Genomic DNA, 20,406 nt, shown 5'->3' on the forward strand with positions numbered 1-20,406 from the left:
AAGCGGACGCTAATTTCAGTGTCTGAACAAGTGCAGCCAAGGTTTCTAAAACAGGGAAGCTTAACGGGGAGGGGGCACCCAGCGTCAGCCTCAAGAGCGGGTCAACTTTTAACATCTTTCCTGAAACACAACTTTACAAAAGAAGAAACGATACAGTTCATTGTATTTGTTTTTACCTGCAAGAGGCTGACCTTGGAGACTAGAAAAGAACTTTAAAAATCAAGTCAAGAAAGTGACAGAGTAAACTTGTTAACTCTGAGGATGCAAAGGAGGGCTCTAAAAGGCATCTTTCTGCTCTCTGACACGCTCAGATGATGTCATTTTCTTCAAGTTTTGCGGGTGAGTGGGAATAGGGGTGCTGCCCGCGCTCTGGCCTGGCTCAGCTCCAGGCTCTTTGAAGGTCGCCTCACTGTCACCTCGGAGTGCCGGAGCGCGGAATCCAGGCCACGCGGCGTGGCCGACACGATGCCCTAGGGGCACTTTTCCGGGCTCCGAGGTCCTCCTGCAGGTGCGGCCGGTGCATTAGGAGGGCTGTCCCCGCAGGGTCCCGGCGCCCGGCCTCTCCCGCCGCCACTATCTCAAGCGGACACTCCCGGAACACCCGTGTCCTTCCCCATCCCCCGGGCCCGAGGCGCAGGGGGCGCGGGTGAGCGGAACCCTAGCTTACCCGCAAGAGGGGCGCGGAGCGCAACCCGGCAGCAGGCGCGGTCCCCGGGGGCCTCGGTGGGGGCTTCCTCCGTGTCGTTCTCGGCCCGGCCCCGGCTGCTCCGGTTCCCTCCGCTGCAGCCGGCCGGGCGGCACGGGGGCACCCGCGGTGGCTCCGCTCCGGCGCCGCCGCCTCCTGCTGCCCGCCTGCCGCCCTGGCGCTCCTGGGCTCGGAGTCCGGGGTTCGGAGACGCGGGGGTCGTCGGGGCGTTCAAGACTCTCGGGGACGCTAAGGCTGCACTCGGGCTCTCCCGCGCGCGGCCCCGCGCCGGGGGACGCCTCGCTCGAGGCGCTCGGGCGTCAAAGGCTCGGGGCGCGCGGGGGCGGCGGCCGGGTGGGCCCCGGGGCGGCGGGCAGGGGCGCTGCTGCGGACGCGGGCACTGATGCGGGCGCCGCGGCGCGGCCTCTCGCCATGGCTCCCCGGCGAGCGGGCGGCTCGCACCTCCCCTTCGCGCTGCCGTCACCGCCCGACGCGCGCCGAGCCCTCCCCCTTCCCAGCCCCGCCCGCCGCCCCGCGCCGCCACCTGCGGGCCGCCCTCCAGGATTCCCGCCGGCCATGTCCTAGTCGTCGGGAGCCGCGCCCCGCCTTCCTCGCCCGTGGCCGCCCCTGCACTTTTACCCACGCCGTGGGGCACAGAGAAGTATCCGGTAAAGACCTGGATCCGGAAAAACTGATCACACCCCTCCTCGAGCGCTTATTTTCTTCTAGCACTTCTCGGGGTCCTTCCAGAGTCGGTCTAAGGGAAGGATGAGGACCCCCGCGGCCCGGGGCGCTGATTGTGGTGAACACAGTGGAAGTCCAGGCGTTCTGTTCCTGCAGGGCGGGCTGTCTTCTAGCAAAGCTGCCCTTAGGCTTAAATGGAGAGAGGATGGAGCCGGGGACGGGGAGAAGGCTGGAGGGGATTGGAACTGGCGTTTGGAGTAAGATGCCACCAAAGGGTGACAGGCGGGGGTGTGGTGGACAGCAGAGGGGGCATCAGGAACCGATCGAGGAAGTAAGAGCTTACAAGCCATTCTGTTATGCAAATCACTTGTGGACGGTTTAACGGGGAACAACCCATATGATCTCATTTCCATTTGAGGCTACTGAGTCTACTTCTTCTTTTTTACCCAGGGGTCATAGAGGACATTGGGAGGACTTGAAGAAAACTCAGACCAGAACCAAAGGTGTAAGGAAACTAAACCCTACAAAACCTGATTTCTCATACTGGCATAGACGACTTGAAGAGATCATCAAGTGTATAGTGAAGATTGGCTCAGGCAAGAATTATCCATGGATGCTTACTCTAGGGGGCTGTTACTGGCTGACAGATATTTGTCTGGGTTGATGTGTCTCCCCATAGATGGTTTAGATCTGTTAGTAGCAAGAGCGGAAATAGTAACTATACAAAGAGGCAGGCAGATAGCATCTTAACCAGGTGATCAAAATTTGCATCACGAGAAGCAGATGGATATCATGTCCACATCAGCTATGCAGTATTCCTGGGGACAATGCATAGCCTGAATCATGATGATGAAACATCAGACAAACCCAGAATGAGGAACATCTATTAAAAAGAGGAAGGGTCTGTATTATTCAAAAATGTCAATGTCATTAAAATCAAAAGAAAGCTTGGGAAATGTTCCAGATTAAAAGGTGCAAAAGAGTCAGGGCAACTAAATGCCATGCCTGATCCTAGACTTCATCCTGTGCTAGAGGAGGGGAAATACATCACGGACATTCCAGCTGACAAAATCAGAATCCATGTAAGAGATTAAAGTATTGGATCAATGTTAAATGTACCGATGTTGATAACTTCTACTATAATTATGTACAAGAATATCTAATTCTTAGGAAATACACACTGAAGTATCTTGAAAGGGTAAAGGTCATAATGTATGCAGCCTACCTTCAAATTATTCAGGGGAAAAAAAATCTTGATAGGAAAAAATGATAAAGCTGAGTGGGCAATAAAGGTAAGCTGCATATTATCAGTGAATCTACATATAGGGTGTACTTGAACATTTCTGTAAGTTTGAACTTATTTTCAAATAAAAGGATTTGGAAAATCCATCAAGTTAGGGGATGAAGTAAGGTGGGAAGAAGGCAGGTATGATATAAAAGGGCAACACAAGGGATCCTTGTGACTTTGGAACTGTTAAACATCTTGAATATGGTAGTACAGTGATAAAATTATCTAGAACTTAACACACACACACAAATGAGTACAAGTAAAACTGGGAAAATCTGAATAAGATAGGTAAATTGTATCAACGTCAGTATTCTAGTTATGATATCATATTAAGCATTTGCAAATGTCATTGGGGGAAATTAGGCCGTGTGTGTGTGTGTGTGTGTGTGTGTGTGTGTGTGTGTGTATTTTTTTTTTTTTTCCAAGACAGAATTTTGCTCTTGTTGCCCAGCCTGGAGTGCAATGGTGCAATCTCGGTTCTCTGCCTCCCAGGTTCAGGCAATTCTCCTGCCCCAGCCTCCCGAGTAGCTGGGATTACAGGCGCACACCACCATGCTTGGCTAATTTTTGCATTTTTAGTAGGCATGGGGTTTCACCATGTTGGTCAGGCTGGTCTTGAGCTCCTGACCTCAGGTGATCCACCTGCCCCAGCCTCCCAAAGTGCTGGGATTACAGGTGTGAGCCACTGTGCCTGGCCCAAATATATTATTTCTTAGAACTGAATGTGAATCTACCATTATCTTAATACAATTGTTAATTACAAAAGAAATCATTTTTAATTACAAAAAAACCTGTATGTAAATGGGCATGCCCATCTGGGAGCCTGCCAGAGCAGATATGCTGGAGCTCTTATAGTGGATCTAGAATAGACATGGTGCTGTTGCCAACAGTGAAGGCTTTCAAGAAAAAAAAACATTAGACTATTTGAAGTATAACTGACAGATCAGATTCCTTCCAGTTCTGTAATTTAAGAATCCTAGAGCTGGGGGTTCTTTGAGATCATCTAGTCCAACCTACTTATTTTCTGGAAACTGTGGGCAGAAAAGTCGTGCATGTCCACAGGAGCATCAAATTAGCGGTAGACCCGTAACTAGTGCTTGTCTGCCAAATATGTTCTACTTTCTTTGCACCTTTACCAGCTGTCTGTCACTCCCTATATCTACGAGATTCAGTTAAGGCTGGTAAAGAATTTTGAAGTCATTCATTCTTTGGAGTCCCTGACTTGTTCTGTAGTGCCAGATGACAGGCATGTGGATTCTGCCCCTGAGGAGTAGAGACCAGTTTTCCTCTCCTACTCCCAGCTTGGAGGAAGCAGATGGCAGGCGGGGCCCCAGTGACAGCCCCATTTCTGGGCCTGACTGAGCTGATGAGCTACTTGGAGCAGCTGCTGACCTGCTGCTGCTGGAAGTCAGTGGAACAGGAACCTGGGAGGGAAGCAGGATGGATACAACAAAGGAAAACAGTAATTGCCCTGGCAAGTCCTCCCTTTATCCAGCATCAGGCAGAAGTAGCTGCAACAGAGGCAACTGGCTCCCCTTGAGCCACAGATAGCCACTGTATTCTTTTCTTTCGTTGAATCAAATTGAAATTAATCTATGTTTACTTGTATTTGCCAGGCCCTCGTTAGTAACTGTGGGAAAATACAAAATAGAATATCTGATCCCTATCCATTAGGAACCCAAAATGCATCCAGGGACCCAAGGTGGAAATGTTGAAAGTGACCCAACAAAAGCAATTAAAAGGCTAGCTATATTAGCTGGGGTGCCCCCCAAAAGCAGCACTGGAGAAGGACTCATGGGCGGATACTTTCTTTTGGGAAATGATCCCATAGGATATGGTAGAAAAAGAAATTGAGACCAGAAAGAATGAAACAGGAAGGAAAGAAAGCCTATCCAAGGATATAAAATTTCTGTAAACAACTGGAGCTTAGTCCCACTGAGGCCGCCTAAGGAACTGCACAGAATGTAAGACAGAGGAAATATTTAGCCACCGGTTCCTATCTCCCATTGGTCAACTTGATGCCGAGGCCAGGAGTGGTGGCTCACACCTGTAATCTCAGCATTTTGGGAGGCCAAGGTGGGTGGATCGCTTGAGCCTAGGAGTTCAAGGCCAGCTTAGGCACCATGGCAAGACCCCATCTCTACAAAAGAAAAATTTAAAAATTGGCTATGAAGGTATGAAGGTATTTGCCTGTAGTTCCAGTTACTCAAGAGACTGAAGCGGGAGGATTGCATGAACCCCTGAACTCAAGACTGCAGTGACCTATAACTAAACCATGGCACTGCAGCCTGGGCAACATAGCAAGACTCTGTCTCAAAAAAAAAAAAAAAAAAAAAGTAGATGCTAAGCAAAAAAAGTGAACTCAGATACAACATGGGACATACATAAAAGACACCTGTCACCAGCTTTATTCACGGCTGCAGTCCCAACACCAACAACAGTGCCTGACTCATAGATGCCCAGTCAATAGATACAGAAAGAGTGATGTCTGGGTGCGGTGGCTCATGCCTGTAATCCCAGCATTTTGGGAGGCCAAGGCAGGCAGATCACTTGAGGTGGATCACTTCAACTTCTGTTGAAGACCAGCCTGGCCAACACGGTGAAACCGCGTTTCTACTAAAAATAGAAAATTTCTCTATTGCCCAGGCTGGAGTGTAGTGGTGCGATCTTGGTTCACTGCAACCTCCACCTCCTGGGTTCAAGCAATTCTCCTGCCTCAGCCTCCCGAGTAGCTGGGACTACAGGCGCCCGCCATCACGCCCGGCTAGTTTTTTGTATTTTTTAGTGGAGACGGGGTTTCACCGTGTTAACCAGGATGGTCTCGATCTCTTGACCTCGTGATCCGCCCGTCTCGGCCTCCCAAAGTGCTGGGATTACAGGCTTGAGCCACTGCGCCCGGCCTGTCATCTTTCTTCTTGAAACAGCTTCTATACTTGGATTCTAGGAAACTGCAGTCTACACTCACTCCTTAGTGATCTCATCTAATCTCAAGGCTTTAAACACCATCTACACATAGATAACTCCAAGTTTATACTTCCAGCCCAGACTTTCCCCCTGAACTCCAGACTCATGTAAACAAACTTCCTACTTGACACTGGCATTTGGATGCCTAATAGGCATCTTACCCTTATTATGCCCAAAACTGAACTGCTGGACTTCTACCAAATTCTACTGTTCCAGTTTCCTAGATTTCAATTGTCCAGACAAAAACCTTATATTTATCTCTGACTTCTCCCTTTTTTTTTCACCCCACATCCAATCTATCAGGAAAACCTGTTGGTTCTACCTTCAAAATATAATCCAGAACTTACATCTTACGACCTTCACTGCCTCCATCCTGGTCCAAACCACCATCATTTCTCCCGCATTCCTGCAAGAACCTCCTAAATTCTTACTTGTTCACTCTGCCCCTGCCCTACCTCAGTCCGTTTTTCAATACAGGAGCCAATTATCTTGTAAAATGTGAGTCACATCGTGACTCTCCTCTGTTCAAAACCCTCCAATTGTTCCCCATTCCTCCCAGAATATAAGCAAAAGTCTTTACAGGGCCAGGCGTGGTGGTGCACACCTGTAATTCCAGCTACTCAGGAGGCTGCTTGAGCTCAGGAGGTTGAGGCTGCATTGAACCGTGTTTGTTACACTGCACTCCAGCCTGGGCAACAGAGTGAAACCCTGTCTCAAGAAAAAAAAAAAGTCTTTATCATGGCCCACAAGACCTACACTGTCTACTCCCCTCATCTCACTGATTTCATTTTCCTCTTCTCTGCAACTCACTAACTTCACAGGAACGATAGTCTCTTTACTGTTCCTTGAACATGCCAGAGACACAGTCACTCAGAACTTTTGTACTGGCCATTTCCTTTGCCTGGAATGCTCTTCCTCCGCTTATCCTTATGGCTCTTCTCCTTATCTCAATAAGACTTAGTTTTTTTAAGACAGGGGTCTTGCTCTGTCACCCAGGCTGGAATATAGTGGGACGATCATAGCTCTCTGCAGCCTCGAACTCCTGCACTCAAGCAATTCTCCCGCCTCAATCTCCTGAGTAGCTGGGACTATAGGTGCACATCATCGTTCTGGCTAATTTTTTATTTTCGTTTTTATAGAGACAGGGTCTCGCTATATTGCCTAGGATGGTCTGAAACTCCTGGCCTCAAGTGATCCTCCCTTCTGGCCCCCCAAAGTGCTGGGATGATAGGCATGAGCCACGTGGCTCACCAATGAGACCTCCTTGAACCATCTCGTTAATACTGCCACTTATTTTCTCCTGGCACTCTCAATGCCCCTTACCCTGCTCTGTCTTTTTAAACATTTAACACATTTTAATATATTATTTCTTTTCTTAAACCCTCTTAATTCACAAGGTAGTCTTATTTTCAGATGTATTCTCAGCACAACGTCTAGAACATAGTAGTTGCTCAATAAATATTTGTTGATTGGATCAAACCTTCAGGTTCTAACCAAAGATCCATATGACTTGGAGTACATTCATTGATTAATATTGTATTGTTTTGTTGGGTGTGGAGAGTGTTGTAATTCTCATTTCTCATATCAAGGTTAAAAGATCTTGAGAATATGTCCTGAACCTCCTCAACTTCCCTTTCACAACACATTATAAAGTGACCACCTATCAAAACCTTGCTAGATCCTATTTGTATTCAAGTTATACAATAATATTCTTGGGATAATGAGTATCCTATATTACTTTCTGATTATGATATGTTGACCCCAGCTAAATCTCAGGCTTTTATTGACTTTGAGCTCATCTAATCTTCTTCCTAAGCTAAAGAGTATTTTTCTTTATTCTTTTTTTTTTTTTTTTTTTTTTTGAGACTGGGTCTTGCCCTGTCATCCAAGTCGGTATGCAGAAGCACAATCAGAGCCCACTGTAACCTAGAACACCTGGACTCAAGCAGTCCTCCCACTTGAACCTCCTGAGTAACTGGGACTACAGGTGTGCGCCACCACATCTGGCTAATTAAAATAAATTTTTGTAGAGATGGGGTTCTCACTATGTTGTCCAAGCTGGTCTTGAACTCTTGGACCCAAGGGATCCTCCCACCTTGACCTCCCAAAGTGTTGGGATTACAGGCATGAGCCACCATGCTCAGCCCCAAGCTAAAGAGAATTAGTCACAGTTTATCCTCATGGAAAAATACCTCTGCTATTTTAATTCTTTAGTTGCTCTTATTTAAATCTTTCCAAATTTGTATGCCTTTCTGAGTTTTTGGTAACTGATATTTTAAGTGTAGCAACATGCTTCTAGCTCTCTCTTTCCATGTTTTGTTTTGTTTTCCCCTGAGCAGTCTTGACCCAAGCCCAGGGTCCATGAAAGTTCAAGGGTGGGCATCAGGGAGTATATTTGTTAGGGTGGACAAAACTGAAATAAAAAATGAGTAAACCTGCCGGGCGCAGTGGCTCACGCCTGTAATCCCAGCTCTTTGGGAGGAAGAGGCGGGCGGATCACTTGAGGCCAGGAGTTCAAGACCAGCCTGGGCAACATGGTGAAACCCAGTCTGCACTAAAAATACAACAATTAGCCAGGTGCAGCGGTGAGCCCCTGTAATCCCAGTTTTTCAGGAGACTGAAGCATAAGAATTGCTTGAACCTGAGAGGCAGAGGTTGCTGGGAGGCAGAAGTTGCAGTGAGCCAACATGTGACACTGCACTCCGGCTTGGGTGACAGAGTAAGACTGTCTTAAAAAATAAATAAATAAATAAAACCTAAAATGTCATGCCACAACACAGCAGTTTTGTTTGTTTGTTTGTTTGTTGAGACAGAGTCTCAGTCTGTCGCCCAGGCTGGACTGCAATGGTGCCATCTTGGCTCACTGCAACCTCTGCCTCCAGGGTTCAAGTGATTCTCCTGCCTCAGCCTCCCGAGTAGCTGGGATTACAGGCACCCACCACCAAGCCCAGCTAATTTTTGTATTTTTAGTAGAGATGGGGTTTCACCAGGTTGGCCAGGCTGGTCTTGAACTCCTGACATCAGGTGATCCACCCGTCTCGGCATCCCAAAGTGTTGGGATTACAGGTGTGAGCCACCGTGCCTGGCTGTTTTTGTTTGTTTGTTTGTTTGTTTTTAACTCAAGTAACAGTCTAGAGTGACCCTAGGTTGGAGGAGGAGCTCTGTTCCACGTACTCATTCAAGGACTTGGGTAAATCACAGTTGTGCTGTCTTAGGCCACCCTGGTATGGTCATCCGAATTAGGGGATGAAGGAGAGAGCATGGCAGAGTGTATGTGAGAGGTTTGACGAGCCAGGATTGACAGGGGTACACTTCACTTCTGCTCAGATTTCAATGGCTAAAGGTATTAGTCACATGGCCACACTTAACCAGAAGGGAAGCTGGGAAATGTAGTCTAGCTGAACAACCAAGAAGAAAGGCAGAATAGATTTTGGTACTCAGCTAACGTTTTCTACCATAGGGGGTCTGTGTGTGTGTGTGTGTGTATATATATATATTTTGTTTTGTTTTGTTTTGAGATGGAGTCTCACTCTGTCGCCCAGGCTAGTGTGCAGTGGCACAATCTCGGCTCACTGCAACTTCTGCCTCCGGGTTCAAGCAATTCTCATGCCTCAGCCTCGTGAGTAGCTGGGATTACAGGCGTCTGCCACCACACCCAGCTAATTTTTTGTATTTTTAGTAGAGATGGGGTTTCACCATGTTGGTCAGGCTGGCTGGAACTCCTGACCTCAGGTGATCCACCCACCTCAGCCTCCCAAAGTGCTGGGATGGCAGGCGTAAGCCACCGCGCCTGGCCGAAATATCTATTTTTATTCAATTTATTTTAAGTTATTCTGAAAATGTTTTGTAAAGAAAACTGCTTTATCAGTTCAAATTGCAAGATTATGGTTTTAACTCACTTTACGTGTCACTAGGAAGCATGAGATTTTATGATTGGCCCAGCTGGGTCATGGCTGTTGGGACTAAAGTTTAGGGCCTGTTACCAAGAGAAGATACCACTACATATGGTCAGGCAAGTTACAAGCATTATCATACCATGTTATGACATCTGAAATAATTACTTGATAAGAAGTAGGAAAAATCTATTGTGGGGGACAGTGCTGGAACTCTGCCCACATCCCCCAAGCCTTACAGCTGTAGCGGAGCCAGCACCAGCTGCCAGCATGCTGTCCTAATCCTCTGGCTACTGAAGCCTGCTCTGCTTAATGCAGTGGGCTGGAAGTTATGGGGAATTGAAGATCTTCCAGAAGTCCCTGTTCCTTTGTCCCTTCGGGCAGTGCATATTCTCTGCTGGCTCCCAGACTTCCTTCATGTGATTAGGCTCCAGTTATTTTTGCTTGATAAAGCACCCTTCATCAGCAGCTACCTTCCTTTCCTGGGATCAATTCTCTGTCCCCTGCCGGTGTTTCCTGGGATCACTTCCAGATAAATTGCATATCTCAGGAGCTACTTTAGGGGGAACCCAAACTAAGACACTTCTCTTACTGTTACTGCTTTGCATTTGGTCAGAGTTTAGCACAAGGCCTATATGTTGGCAACTGTCCAAGTAAAGCACAGATCATCCAAGGAAACTTCTTAGACACTGTGATGATGCCACATTGGGCGATGAGGTGAGGAGTGGCAGGGTCAGCTGTTTCTGTGCTGCAAGGACTGTGAGAAGAAAACAAAAGTAACAACCATGCACTGCTCAGCACTAGCTAGTAGAATGTTTTCCTCCTGGTGTTACTGAATTTAACATATTTAACAAAATCATGCAGTTGACACATATGAATAGATTCCTGTTGCTCTGACTGGGCCTTAGATATAAATAACCCCCAAAGAAACGACCTCCAAGTAGATTTTAAGAACTTGGCAAAGATGAAGCTAACTTAGCTGAGGGAAAGTATCAGGGAGAATATATTTGTTCTTCCAAAACTCATGCCACATAGACCAATTAAATTGAGGACTCAGCATCAGCAGTCTCTTAAAGGAAGGTAGCAGGCTTGTCAGTTTAATTGACAAAGAAGGACTTTCAGGAATACTAACGAGGAGTGTTTATGCCTTTCATTTTATTTGAATCACTGAATGTAACAGGACACAAAAACGACCCCATCCCACGTGGGATGGTTTTTGCAACAGAAGCACAAAGTGGTTTCTGCAACAGAAGCACAAAGCCAAGACCAAAGTGCAGGAACATCTGTGGCTGATCATCTTGGACACTGCTGCAGAGAGGGTGGGTATTTCTCTTGACAAGAACTCAAACTTGTGTTTGCTTCCATTTAGAAGCCTTGTCCAAAGCATCCTTCAAGGTTGCACATCCCAGTGGCAAGCAGAAGAAATAACACACAATTTGAAGAAACTTGATGAAGTCATTGTTTCCTTTACCACCCTCCTTCCATTTCGAAACTCTTGGATACAGCACATTTTATTGGTTCTTTTTCTGCCCATCTCAACTGTTTTGAAAGTTTTACAACACGTTTCTATTTCTTTAATATATTTATTTTTAAATGTTTAACAATTTCATATTTATCAAAATATAACATTAATTTTTTTCTTGCATCAGCCTACATTACATCATGCTTTCAGACGTTAATCTTACTTAAGAATACACAGTAGGGGCCAGGTGTGGTGGCTCACACCTATAATCCCAACACTCTGGGAGGCCAAGGGGGAAGGATCACTTGAGTCCAGGAGTTCAAGACCAGCCTGCCTGTGCAACATAGGGAGACCTCCTGGCTCTACAAATAATAATAAAAAATTAGCTGGGCATGGTGGTGCATGCCTGTGGTCCCAGCTACTCAGGAGGGTTAGGCAGGTGGGAGGTCAGGGCTGCAGTGAGTAGTGATCGTGGCACTGCACTCGGGCTTGGGTGACAGAGTGAGACCCTGTCTCAAAAACAAACAAAAGGCCGGGCGCGGTGGCTCACACCTGTAATCCCAGCACTTTGGGAGGCCAAGGTGGGCGGATCACCTGAGATCGGGAGTTCCAGACTAGCCTGACCAACATGGAGAAACCCCATCTCTACTAAAATCACAATAACAACAAAATACAACATTAGCCGGGTGTGGTAGCACATGCCTGTAATCCCAGCTACTCAGGAGGCTGAGGCAGGAGAATCGCTTGAACCCAGAAGGCCGAGGTTGCAATGAGTTGAGATCACACCACTGCACTACAGCCTGGGCAACAAGAGGGAAACAGTATCTTAAAAAAAAAAAAAAAAAAAAAAAAAGGACCGGCACGGTGGCTCACACCTGCAATTCTAGCACTTTGGGAAGCCGAGGTGGGCAAATCATGAGGTCAGGAGTTTGAGACCAACCTGGCCAACATGGTAAAACCCTGTCTCTACTAAAAATACAAAAAAAAAAAAAAAAAAAAAAAAAAAAGCCAGGCGTGGAGGCGGGTGCCTGTAATCCCAGCTACTCGGGAGGCTGAGGCAGGAGAATCGCTTGCACCTGGGAGGCAGAGGCTGCAGTGAGCCGAGATAGCACCACTGCACTCTAGCCCGGGTGACAGTGCGAGACCCTGTCTCAAAATAATAATAGGGCGGGGCACAGTAGCTCACACCTGTAATCCCAGCACTTTAGGAGGCCGAGGTGGGCAGATCACAAGGTCAAGAGACGGAGACCATCCTGGTCAACATGGTGAAACCCGTCTCTACTAAAAATATGAAAATTAGCTGGGCGTGGTGGCATGCGCCTGTAGTCCCAGCTACTCAGGAGGCTGAGACAGGAGAATTACTTGAACTCGGGAGACGGAGGTTGTAATGAGCCAAGATTGTGCCACTGCACTCCAGCCTAGGTGACCAAGTGAGACTCTGTCTCAAAAAAATAATAATAATAATAATAGTCCAAATAAAGAGGCTAAAAGACCACATGCAAAACAGTGATGCAAGATGAACCTGGAGTATCTTGTAGTGCCGGGAAGTAAAGAAATACTGAAACAAAAACTAACCGCACAATCATGGGGTTTATGTCAAAGGGGCACAGGAGTCAACTGAAAAAGTTTCCAGTGGCTAAAGCTGGAAAAATTTGAGCAACAAAATAAATAAAGTAGTATTGGATTATAACTCAAAGTACAAAATAAATATCCATGAATCCATGTTGACACAAATACATAAATGAATAAATACATGGGGAAGAAGAAAAAAAATCTCCCATACAGAAGAATTCCAAATAAAGTATGTAGAACTGCACTTCCAACAGATGGGGCATAACTCCCACTCTGTCTGTGTGGGCTGTGCTTAGTGACTTCCTTCAAAAGAGTGCAGAACGGCTTGGGCATCGTGGCTCGTGCCTGTAATCCCAGCACTTTGGGAGGCCAAGGTGGGCAGATCACCTGAGGTCAGGCATTCGAGACCAGCCTGGCCAACATCGCAAAACCCTGTCTCTACTAAAAATACAAAAATTAGCCAGGTGTGGTGGTGCACGCCTGTAGTCCCAGCTACTCGGGAGGCTGAGGCAGAAGACAAGAGAATCGCTTGAACCCGGGAGACAAAGGTTGCAGTGAGCTGGGATCATGCCACTGCACTCCAGAGTGAGACTCTGTCTCAAAAAAAAAAAAAAAAAAAAAAGGGTACCTTCACAGTGGAGACAGCTGACAAACAATACCTCAGGCAGTGAGGTGATCGAAATTGACTCAACAGTAACAAGTCATGCCGATAGTATGTTCCCTTAGTAGTGTGTGATGGGAATGGCACTTTATCTCCATGCTCCTCCTCCCCAAAACCAATAGCCCCAGTTTGATTATGAGAAAAAAATCAGACAAATCCCAATTAAGTGACAATCTACGAATACCTGATCAGTAATACTCGAAATGGAAAGGTCATCAGAAACTAGGAAAGTATGAAAGACTATCACAGGCAGAACCCAAAGAGACAAGATGATTATATGTAATGGGGTATCCTGGATGGGATCCTGAAACAGCAAAAGGACATTCAGTTAACAACTAAGTAAATATGAACAAAAAGAGGACTATCATTAATAACAAGCATCAGTATATGTTCATTAACTATGACAAATGTACCATGCTAATGTAAGAGGTTAATAATAGGGGAAACTGGGTGTGGGGCATATGGAGACAATTTGTATTATCTTTGTAATTTTTCTGTGAATCTAAAATTATTCTAATATGAAAGGTTTATTTCAAAAATAGTGATACACATTGGAACCAGTATGATTTAAAGTTTAAATAATTTGGCCAGGGATGGTGGCTCACACCTATAATCCCAGCACTTTGGGAGGTCAAGGCGGATGGATCACTTGAGGTCAGAGGTTTGAGACCAGCCTGACCAACATGGTGAAACTGTGTCTCTACTAAAAACATAAAAATTAGCCAGGCATGGTGGCGCGTGCCTGTAGTACCAGCTGCTCAGGAGTCAGAGGTGAGAGAATCATTTGAACCTGCGAGGCAGAGGTTGCAGTGAGCCACGATCACGCCATTGCACTCCAGCCTAGGTGACAGAATGAGACTCTGTCTCAAAAAAATAAATAAATAAAGTTTAAATAATTTGTTCCTCATAGTGTAGTGGTTAAATATTTTTAACAGCAAAAGATAGTTTAAATAATTTGTAATATAATTTAGATATTTAATGAATTGGTTACTAAAGAAATATTTAAGTATAAAAAGTAAATATAGCCGGGCGCGGTGGCTCAAGCCTGTAATCCCAGCACTTTGGGAGGCCGAGACGGGCGGATCACAAGGTCAGGAGATCGAGACCATCCTGGCTAACACAGTGAAACCCCGTCTCTACTAAAAAATACAAAAAATAGCTGGGCGAAGTGGCGGGCACCTGTAGTCCCTGCGACTCGGGAGGCTGAGCCAGGAGAATGGCACAAACCCGGGAGGCGGAGATTTCAGTGAGCTGAGATCCGGCCACTGCACTCCACTCCAGCCTGGGCGACAGCGCGAGACTCTGTCTCAAAAAAAAAAAGTAAATATAATTTAAAGTTAAAATATACTATTTCTACAAAATCTGGGAAGTCATCAGAGAAGGAAGAAGATGGAGAAACGAAATAAATTGAGAGGTTTCAGCCGGACATGGAGGCTCATGCTTGCAATCCCGCACTTTGGGAGGCCAAGGCGGACAGATCACTTGTGGCCAGGAGTTTGAGACTGGCCTGGGCAACATGGCAAAACCCTGTCTCTACCAAAAATACAAAAATTAGCCAGGTGTGGTGGCGCATACCTATAGTCCCAGCTACTCGGGAGGCCGAGATGGGAGGATTGATTGAGGCCTGGAGGTCGAGGCTACAGTGAGCTATGATTGTGCCTCTGAACTCTAGCCTGGGTAACAGAGCGAGAACCTCTATAACTAACTAACTAAGTAACTAACTAACTAACTAAATAAATCAATGTAGGTTTTATCCTGTGTAGTGTATAGTTTTTATGGAGAAAAATAATTTTTTTTAGATGTTAGGTGTTAACTGAAATCATAATAGGACACCTAAATCAATAGAGGAGAAACTGATAAAGCATAATATAGTCAAAACATAAAATATGACAAGAATAAGGCCAATGAGTTATCAGTGGTTATAGTAAATATTAAAAGGTTAAATTCTCCTTTAGAAAGAGAAGGCTTGAGGCCAGGCGCGGTGGCTCACATCTGTAATCCCAGCATTTTGGGAGGCCGAGGCAGGCGGATCACGAGGTCAGGAGATTGAGACCATCCTGGCTAACACAGTGAAACACCATCTCTACTAAAAATACAAAACAATTAGCCAGGCGTGGTGGTGGGTGCCTGTAGTCCCAGCTATTTGGAAGGTTGAGGCAGGAGAATGGCGTGAACCCAGGAGGTGGAGCTTGCAGTGAGTGGAGATCGCGCCACTGCACTCCAGCCTGGGTGACAGAGTGAAACTCCGAAACTCCATCTCAAAAAATAAATAAATAAATAAAATAAAGAAAGATAAGGCTTCTCTGGGCCTGTAATCCCAGCAGTCTGGCAGGCTGAGGTGGATGGATCTTTTGAGCTCAGGAGTTCGAGACCGTCCTGAACAACATGGTGAGACCCTCATCTCTACAAAAAATACAAAAATGAGCCGGGCATTGTGGCAATTGCCTGTGGTCCCGGCCACTCAGGAGCCTGAGGTGGAAGAATTGCTTGAGCCCAGGCGTTAGAGGCTGCAGGTGAGCTGTGATCATGCCACTCCAGCCACTCTGGGTGACAGAGTGAGACCCTTTCTCAAAATTAAAAGAGAGAGAGAGAGAGAGAGAGAGAGAAGGCTCTCAGAGTGGGTGGGTGGGGGAGTTAAGAAAGAAAATCTAGCTCCATCGAATTTTTTTTTTTTTTTTTTTTTTGAGATGGAGTCTTGCTCTGTCGCCCAGGCTGGAGTGCAGTGGCATGATCTTGGCTCTCTGCAGCCTCAGCCTCCCAGGCTTAAGCAATTCTCTGCCTCAGCCTCCCAAGTAGCTGGGATTACAGGCGTCTGCCACCATCCCCAGCTAATTTTTTTGTATTTTTAGTAGAGACGGGGTTTCACCATCTTGGCCAGGCTGGTCTTGAGCTCCTGACCTTAGGTCATCCACCTGCCTTGGCCTCCCAAAGTGCTGGGATTACAGGCATGAGCCACTGCGCTTGGCCATTCCATAGAATTAATTGACAAAAACACATCAGAAAGAACATGATTTTTGGAAATTTGAAAATAGTGGGAAGGGCAAAAATATAACAAAAGAATGCACAGTAAATAACGGCAAAAAAGAAAAAGAAAGCATAGGTGACTTTATTAGTAAAGCATGGTATCCTTAACATCTCTATTCTTGTGTTTCTCAGTCAGCTCACACACAACCTGGGTCCTCATCAGGCCTGATTGCAGTTCATTCCACCCTTTTCCCCAGTAAATCTGAGGATTTTGAAATATGTTTACATTTTCCGAAAATCCATTCCCTTATTCTTGTCACCTCTTGCCCCAGGCCACTAAATGACTCATTGCAGGTCTCTTGCCTCTGCACATCTTTTCAATCTATGCCACTTCGAGGCTCCACTGTCTACCCAAGCACAGCTAATATCAGGCTGTCACGTTTAATTAGAATTGACTAAGACCTGAGGATAGTAATTACAAGTTAACCAGATGGAAAGACTCGATGTTGTGATATGTCATTTACCCCCAAATTAATCAGTGAATTTTATGTAATTCCAACCAAATGAAAAAGAAATTGTATTTTAAGGAAATGACAGTGTATTCTAAAACTGCTATGGAAGAATGCATACATACGAATACCTAAGACTATTTTAAAAAATCAATTGGTACCACTCCTGACCAGAAAGTAAAATGTAACATAAAGTCACGGTAATCAAGGGATTATTTCTGTCATAGGAATAGACAAATACATCCATCACACAGAACTGATAGTTGAAAACAGAATAATATACCTGTGAGAATTTAGTTTTATATCTAGCAGGGCACTATTTTCTCTCCCTCTTAGCAGTATAGATTCTTTGGGTTCCTGAATAATTCAAATAGAAACTGTTTTACTGGAAGAAAACCTTAAGAACTTGTATTAATCGTATGGTGTCTACTGTAACATGGATTCTGGGGAAAATCCTGAGAAGTATGTAGTCCACAGAAAGTACTTTCAAAAAGATTCTCTGTGTTCCTTTTTTTTTCTTTTGGTTGGGGGGTGTGGGAACAGTCTTGCTCTGTCTCCCAGACTTGAATGCCATGGTGAGATCTCTGCTCACTGCAGCCACGCCTCCTGGATTCAAGCGATTCTCGTGCCTCAGCCATCCGAATAGCCAGGACTAATGATGAGCGCCACCACACTCAGCTAATTTTTGTATTTTTAGTAGAGATGGAGTTTAATCATGTTGGCTGGGCTGGTCTTAAACTCCTGGCCCCAAGTGATCCGCCTGCCTTGGCTTCCCAAAGTGAGTGAGCCACTGTGCCTGACCTTCTTTCTTTTTTTCATTGGCAGAGTCTCGCTCTGTTGCTCAGGCTAAAGTGCAGTGGCCCAATCTCAGCTCACTCCAACTTCTGCCTCCTGGGCTCAAAGTATCCTCCCACCTCAGCCTCTGAGTAGCTGGGACTGCAGGTGTGCGCCACCATGCCTGGCTAATTTTTGTATTTTTAGTAGAGATGGGGTTTTCCCATGTTGCCTAGGCTGCTCTCGAACTGGTGAACTCAAGGGATCCGCCTGCCTCAACCTCCCAAAGTACTAGGATAACAGGCATGAGCCACCGTGCCCAGCCTTCTTCCTCTTTTTAAAGAAATGATCCTGATCTTGTATCTCTAGGGTCCTTATCTCATCCTTTGATTTTCCAAGATTAACACCACCACCAATACGTTCGGCAGTTTTTAAAAAAGCTTTTTACTATGAAAAAAATTTCAAACTTAAAAACAGAATCACAGTTAAGCATGGTGGCTCACACCTGTAATCCCAGCACTTTGGGAGGCTGAGGTGGGAGGACTGCTTGAGGCCAGGAGTTCAAAACCAACTTGGTCAACATGGCAAGACCCCCATCTCTACAAAAAAAAAGAAAAAGAAAAAAAGAAAGAAGAAAAAAGAAAGAGAAGAAAGCAAGAAAGAAAGAGCAAACAAATTAACCAGGCATGATAGTGCACACAGTCGCAGCTCCTCCAGGAGACTGAATAGAAGAATTCCTTGAACCCGGGGCTTGGAGGAGTGCAGAGATCATGCCACTGCACTAGCACTACAGCCTGGGCAACAGACCAAGACCTCCATCTCAGGAGAAAAAATAATAATAATAATATATATATATACACACACACATACACACACACAAACACACACACATATGTGTATATATGTTTGTATATTATATATACATTATATATAATACATATATTATGTATATATTTAATAATACATATACATTACATATAATACCTCTATACATTATATATTTATGCATTTGTATATAATATATAATATAATTTATATATTATATAAATTATTGTATTAAATTAAATGTAAATATATGTTATATATAATTACATAGCTAGACACGGTGGTCTGTGCCTGTAGTTCCAGTTACTCAGAAGGCTAAAGCAGGAGGATTGCTTGAGCTCAGGCGTTCCAGGCTGTAGTCGCTATGATTGTGCTTGTGAATAGCCACTGCACTCTACCCTGGGCAATGTAACAAGACCTCTTCTCTAAATTTCTTTAAAAAAGGGCCGGATGCAGTGGCTCACACCTGTAATCCCAGCACTTTGGGAGGCTGAGGCAGGTGAACCACCTGAGGTCGGGAGTTCGAGACCAGCCTGACCAGTATGGAGAAACCCTGTCTCTACTAAAAATACAAAATTAGCCGGGCGTGGTGGTGCGCGTCTGTAATCCCAGCTACTCAGGAGGCTGAGGCAGGAGAATCGCCTGCACCCGGGAGGCAGAGGTTGCAGTGAGCCGAGATCGCCCCATTGCACTCCAGCCTGGGCAACAAGAGCGAAACTCCCTTTCGGGGGGGGGGGGGGGGAAGTCTGGGTGCAGTAGCTCACATCTACAATCCCCACACTTTGGGGGCAAGGTGGGAGAATCACCTGAATCTAGGAGTTCTAGACCAGCCTCGGCAACATGGGGAAACTTCGTCGATACAAAGAATACAAAAAAAAAAAAAAAAAAAAAAAAAAAAAATTAGCCAGGTTTGGTAGCATAGCCTGTAGTCCCAGCTACCCAGATACCCAAAGGCTGAGGTGGGAGGATCACCTGACCCTGAGAGGTCACACCACTGCACTCTTAGCCTGGGTGACAGAGTGAGACTCTCTCAAAAACCAAAAATTATATAAGGAGCCCTCGTGTATTCATCACTAGCTTCAAGAACTATCAACACAAAGTCAGTCTATCTCTTTTTTTTTTTTTGAGACGGAGTCTCGCTCTGGCGCCCAGGCTGGAGTACAGTGGCGCGATCTCGGCTCACTGCAAGCTCCGCCTCCCGGGTTCACGCCATTCTCCCGCCTCAGCCTCCCGAGTAGCTGGGACTACAGGCGCCCGCCACCTCGCCCGGCTAATTTTTTGTATTTTTTAGTAGAGACGGGGTTTCACCGTGTTAGCCAGGATGGTCTCGATCTCCTGACCTTGTGATCCGCCCGCCTCGGCCTCCCAAAGTGCTGGGATTACAGGCGTGAGCCACCGCGCCCGGCAAGTCAGTCTATCTCAATCCTCACTCAATTCCCTCATCCCTTGAATTGTTTCGAAGTAAATCCCAATGCCAGACATCATACCATTTTATTCATAAATATTTCAGTACAGCCGGGCGCGGTGGCGCATGCCTATAATCCCAGCTACTTGGGAGGCTGAGGCAGGAGAATCACTTGAACCTGGGAGGGGGAGGTTGCAGTGAGCCAAGATCGTGCCATGGTGCTCCAGCCTGGGCAATAGAGTGAGACTTTGTTTCCAAAAATAAATAAATAAATAACATAAATATTTCAATGTGTATCTCTAAAAGATAAGAAGACTTTTATGACAAGTTACTGAAAATGTACATATTATTAATGAAACTGTGTTGACAAAACTCACCCTGACATGGCTTTTTATCTTGACACGGCTTTTTTGTGGGGCTGGAGATCTTTCACAAATTTTTCAATTTCTTCTATGGATATTGTTTTATTTTGATGTCCTATCTATTTTTGTGTCCATTTTGTTAATTTGAATTTTGCTAAACATAGATCCATTTCATCAAATTTTCTAATTTATTTTTATGAAATTACATGTAGCAAAAAAAACAATTTAAGATTCAGCAAGTTAATGCCAAAGGAACCAGTGATGATTCAGGAGGGGCATTGGAGGAACAAAGGTCACATGCAGATGAAAGGGGATGGATCCAGGGAACAAGCAGAGGGGTTGCCCATAAATAGGAGCA

At 45.6% G+C, this 20,406-nt stretch overlaps 1 protein-coding gene and 1 long non-coding RNA gene across 3 annotated transcripts in view; one reads left to right on the forward strand and one right to left on the reverse strand.

Annotated features, from left to right (window-relative positions):
• The window catches only part of TRAK1 (trafficking kinesin protein 1), a 211,307-nt gene extending 210,200 nt beyond the window's left edge, over positions 1-1,107 (reverse strand). Inside the window, exon 1 of one of the 2 annotated variants that reach the window (XM_038004113.2) lies at positions 668-1,107. The gene's annotated coding sequence lies outside the window, so the exon portion shown is untranslated. Of the gene's footprint in view, positions 1-176; positions 564-667 lie in introns of those variants that run through there. The other variant, XM_073010311.1, reaches the window with a different exon arrangement.
• Positions 1,108-1,233: 126 nt separating this feature from the next.
• Positions 1,234-2,483, forward strand: LOC119625732 (uncharacterized). Its single transcript, XR_012090515.1, has 2 exons — positions 1,234-1,353; positions 1,820-2,483. It is a non-coding gene; the product is annotated as an uncharacterized lncRNA (long non-coding RNA).
• Positions 2,484-20,406: the final 17,923 nt, after the last annotated feature.

This window comes from Chlorocebus sabaeus, chromosome 22 (genome assembly GCF_047675955.1).
Source record: "Chlorocebus sabaeus isolate Y175 chromosome 22, mChlSab1.0.hap1, whole genome shotgun sequence".
NCBI classification, from domain to species: domain Eukaryota; kingdom Metazoa; phylum Chordata; class Mammalia; order Primates; family Cercopithecidae; genus Chlorocebus; species Chlorocebus sabaeus.